The 5,213-nt window shown below is 44.8% G+C and overlaps 1 long non-coding RNA gene across 1 annotated transcript; it reads right to left on the bottom strand.

The window, feature by feature from the left end:
* Positions 1-236: 236 nt before the first annotated feature.
* On the bottom strand, positions 237-5,174 carry LOC131840250 (uncharacterized). The gene is made up of 2 exons (XR_009357294.1): positions 5,072-5,174; positions 237-4,493 (listed from the first exon to the last, which is right to left on the bottom strand). It is a non-coding gene; the product is annotated as an uncharacterized LOC131840250 (long non-coding RNA).
* Positions 5,175-5,213: the final 39 nt, after the last annotated feature.

The following is a 5,213-nucleotide window of genomic DNA, read 5'->3' as shown; positions in this document are numbered from 1 at the left end:
GTCTAACCGACTGGGCCACCCAGGCACCCAGGGACTTTTGTGTTTAAAATGTTTATTCTAGGGGCACCTGGGTGGCTCAGTGGGCTAAGGCCTCTGCCTTCGGCTCAGGTCATGGTCCTGGGGTCGAGCCCCGCATTGGGCTCACTGCTCAGCAGGGAGCTTGCTTCCCTTCCATTCTCTCTGCCTACTTGTGATCTCTGTCAAATAAATAAATAAATAAATAAATAAATAAATAACTCTTTAAAAAAAACTGTTTATTCTAGAATTTTTAAGAGAAAGAACAGATTTTTTTTTCTCTTAAGCAACAAACCAGAGTGTGGAGAGAACTGTATGTAATTAGGTAACTAGAAGGCACGATCTCTATTGTCACCTGTTTAACATTTCTTGAGACTATAACCAATCTCTTGGGAAATACAGGGTCACAATACAATGTTTCTTTGTCCCCACCTTCTCTGTAGAGACTCCAGTGACTTCATCTCTTCCTAGCTATTCCTGGCATCACATGTGCTTGGAACAAGGTTCTGTTCCGCTATCATTCACATATTTATTTCAACTGCTCTGCCACTTGCTGCCAGATCAGCCTCAGAAGGCCAAGGCACCCATGGTGTCACATCCTCCCACTTCTCCTGTCCAGACAGCAACTGCTGCAGTTTGCTAATAAGGCAGCAGAACCCAGGGCTCACATAGTCTGGGATATTTTAACAAAACAGCCCTCTTATTTTGTGGGTCACCCTTCCTGAACCTCAAGCAGAATCTATGGGTATTGGGCCTAAAGACCGTCTGAGCATCAGGGCTCACTGATTTTTGAATCAAGTTCGTGAATACTGACTTTCCCCCCCCTAGAGAAATTCTTTCCCGGGACCAGTTCTCTCCTGACAGACTTTCCAGTACTTCAGGCGAACACTTCCCTGCTGGAACTGCCACACTGGCCCCGAGAAATGCTCAAACCAGTCTCAGGTCTAAGAACAGACTAGGCTGCTGACCTCAGGTGTTGCTGCTTGTGGCTATGTTAGGAATGGGTCTCCAAGTTTTACAGAAGACAAAAGCATCGTTACAGCTACCCATGTGAGAAGTTCAGGGCAAGACATTTGAAATGCATTTTTCTCTTATCCACTCAATCCTTTTTGATAGCTATAGTTATCTACATTTTATAGATGAGAAAACTTGGTGCTCATTCATGCAACAAGAATTTATTGAGTACCTACTGTGTGCTAGGCACGGTTCTAGGCATTCGAGCTACCTCAGATACCAATGGATGCCCCCTTGTGCCATATGCTTTCTAGAGGGGGTAAATGGCTATAAATTATTAGCATAACCATGAAATAAAATATGGTAGAAGGTGCCTGGTTCTATGGGACTTCAGAGAGGTCTCAATTCAGCAAGTGTATTTTGAGCCTCTTCTAAATGCCAGGCACTGGGAACGAAATCAAAAAGATAAATTTGCGTGCCTGTCTGCAGTTCACATGCAACGAGGCGCCTGAGTGAGCAGCAGAACCAGGAGTTGGAGCTAGTGGGCTGGTTCTGCATGGTGCTGCCAGCCACTGCTGGAACATCCCAACGTTTCTTTTTCTTTAAACACACAACACAAGACTTTCCTCTTCTGTGAAGCCTTCCTTGGGCTCTCCTCTTACCTCTAAGTCCTCATTCACTTCTTCCACCTGCAACCAGTGGGCCCTTGTGGAGCATGTTGTCCTCTGGGGTTTCCTGTGTTGATTTCCAATGTCTCTCCTTTAGGAGCTCCTTAAGACTACGAATTGTTTTGTTCATGTTTATATCCTCAAACCAGGGATTTTGATCATTCTTGAGTAATGGGAAACCTGGTTAACCTGTGGCATCAGCAAAACTTGTGGCTGATTTTTTTCTCATGCCCTAAGCAGTCTGGAAGAGGGTGGCTGCTGGTGGTTGTTGGCTCTTTGCCTTAGGGAAATCATAGTTGAAGCATGGCGGCCTTGACTCCAGCATTCCTGCCCTGACACAAGCAGGAAGAAGGACCCGCGCAGAGGGCAGGAACGCAAAACCTTCTCAGACAGTTCTGACCATCATTTGTCTTATTGGATGGAACTGTGCCACACGACAAGCTGTAGTTGCACGAGAGGCTAGTAGAATTCTTCTTCTTCTTCTTCTTAGACTGAACACACTGCCACCTAAGCAAGGTCAGTGTTGACTAGTAAAGAATGACAAAATGAACACTGGAAGGTAACCAGCATCGTCTGCCTCAATGCCTAAAACAAAGCGAGTGCCTGGCACCATGCTATCCAGAAAGCACTCAACAGTTATTGAAAGAAAACAAATGAACAAGGCAAAAAGAGACAAACAGAAAAACAGACTCCTGATTATAGAGAACAAAGTAGTGGTCCCCAGAGGGGAGGTAGATGAGGAGATGGATAAAACAGGTGAAGGGGATTAAGAGTACACTCATCTTCGGGAGGGCTGAGTAATGTGCAGAATTGCTGAATCCTGACATCGTACACCTGAAACCAATGTAACACTGTATGTTAATTACACATGAATGTTGAAAATTAATTAACTAATTTTAAAAGTTATCTTAAAATCATTTTTAAGTGATTTTTATTTTAATTCCAGTTAGTTAACATACAGTGTTGTATTAGTTTTGGGTGCACAATACAGTGATTCAACAATTCCATACCTCACCCAGGGCTCATCGTGACAAGTGGATTCCTGAATCCCCATCACCTATTTCACCTATCCCCCACCTACTCCCCTCTAGTAACCATCAGTTCTCTATAATTAAGCATCTACTTTCTGATTTCTCTTATTTTTGATCTGTGCTTGTTATGTTTCTTAAATTCCACACATGAGTGAAATCAGATTGTATTTGTCTTTCTCTAACTTATTTCACTAACCATTATACTCTCTAGCTCCATCTGTGTCTTGCAAAGGGAAAGATTTCATGCTTAAAAAATAGTTATTGAATAAATGGTAAATGAGTAAATAAATGATTTTTTGGTCCATGTCACATGGTCTGGTAATCTTCTTAGCCAAGAATTAAAACAGAGCCAACATCCTATTGAAATAGTACTGGGGAAAATATCAGTTGTCTATCAGTTATCATGGTGAATGAATGTGTGTGTGTGTGTGTCTGTATGTGTGTGTGTGTACAAGCATGGTGTAGAGACAGAGAGAAAAAGAGGAAGGAACAGGGCATAAATAAAGATCCAGATATCTCAAGTAGTAGTTTTACTCTTTCCTAAAAAAAGTCACCCTCCTTCTAGTATATTTGGGGAAAAAAGTGAAGGTTGTTTCACACGTTTTATGTGCCAATGGCCATAGTCCTCTCCATTAGATGCTACACCCTGCCTTGGCATAGCACCAGCCAAGGGGTGAGTGAGGCCAGGCCCTCTCCTTCTGCTGTCCACACGGTCATCACACAGAGTTCTGAACAAGTGTCCTGGATTTGACAGAAGGGTTGAGGTGACTACATTCACTCAACTACTTCTTGTTGAGAACCTACTATGTGCTAATTATTACAGTAGGTGCTGCTGGGGTACAAGAGTAAAGAGACAGACATACCCTTTGTAAGTCTTAGGATACAGCGGGGAAAGGGTCATTAGAAAAATTAACACCCAAATCTGTAATTTTAACTTGAGACAATGTAAAATGAAGGAAAAGGAGAGGGTATGTTGAGATAGAATAACGGAGACTATTTGGATGGGGATGAAAAGAGGTGTTAGAAAAGGCCCCCTAAGGTAGGATCTTTAAGGAGAATATCCCTACCTTATATTCAGACATGGGGGAATTAATAGGAGCAATTCAAGGAAAAATGAGGGGAAGAGGAAAAAAAAAGAGGCTGGCAGGGGGAGAAGGTATTCCCCATAAGGGGAGCAATTTATGCAAAGATCCTGAGATCAGAAATAATTTGGGATATATTATTCTCAAAAATAATTTGAGAAGTGTGATTTCAGGAATGAGAGTTGAAAAACTAAAGATTAGAAGAGTTAAGAGATTAAAACTCTGCGGCATCTGGGTGGCTCCATTGATTGAGCAACTGCCTTCCACTGGGGTCATGATCCTGTAGTCCCAGGGATCCAGGCCCACATCAGGCTCCATGCTCAGAGGGGAGTCTGCTTCTCCCTCTGACCCTCTCCCCTCGCAAATAAAGAAAATGTTAAAAAATAAACAAATAAAAGATTAAAATTCTTTTTATGCCATTTGGTTCTGTAGGGAAGAGCCTCCAGAATGTAAACTGTACTCCAGAGCCATGGCCTGCTCAGTGTCCAAGCCCACATTCTGCACAGGCCTGCAGCCCGCACCCAACCCCTTTAGACACTTCTCTGGGCCACAGAAACCACCAGGATTATATTGGGTGTGTCTTCAATCTGTCCAACAACAGGTGTGTTGTTTCTAGTCCAGAAACCAGTACTGTGCTTACCTTCTAGAGCAGTGGTTCTCACATTTTTCCTGCAGGTAGTATTAAAACGGATTATTAGGGTCTGTTCAGCCCCTCACACTGCTCGTGCTCAATCGCGCTCTCTCTGAAATAAATAAAATCTTAAAAACAAACAAAGGATGACTAGACCCCACCTTCAGAGACTGATTCAGTAAGTTTACGGCGGGGCCCGCTAATTTGCGTTTCCAATGTGTCCCCATCTGCTGCTGCCCCCCAGTCCGAACCGCTGTCCTAGAGAAAGAGGAATATTCAAGAAAAGTTCTGGAAGAATTGTTTGTACTTCGTTCTGGAAACTAGTCAAATACTTATGCTTAGACAGCAAAGGGCAGCACCGCAGGTAAGTTCTCCTTGGGGGTTGGTCCAAGAGGACAGGGTCTATAAGCACAGCCTAACAGAAGGGTAAGATCCACCTCAGCCCCACGGGAGAAGGGCAGGCATCTTGCTGGCTAAAGGAGAGCCAAGGAGATGCTCCAGGGAGTCTTTGGAAGCAGCCACTGAGCTGGACCTGGAGATCGAGCTAGGATGCTCCATGTGGCCCTGTGGCTGGTTTAGGGGTGGGGAACAGCATTCCACCTGCCGGCCTTCGTCCCTGTAAGCAAGCACCCATCAAGAAGGAAAAGAGATGCAACGCTCCGCGTGCGCGCCGAGTCCCGCGTGTCTTACCGAGGGCGCCTGCGCAAACGTCTCCGGGACTTCCCTCGCCCTGGTTCAGGCTTACTGCGCAGGTGGGCAAAGGTGCCCGGAGGCGGGCGCCTGCTCCTGCTGCTCCTCGTGAGCAGCGCCGCCAGCGGCCGGTAGGGTACAC

The sequence above is a fragment of the Mustela lutreola genome, chromosome 9, assembly GCF_030435805.1.
Source record: "Mustela lutreola isolate mMusLut2 chromosome 9, mMusLut2.pri, whole genome shotgun sequence".
Lineage (NCBI taxonomy): Eukaryota > Metazoa > Chordata > Mammalia > Carnivora > Mustelidae > Mustela > Mustela lutreola.
Note: the sequence above shows the minus strand (reverse complement) of the source record. Positions and strands in the feature narration are given on the sequence as shown.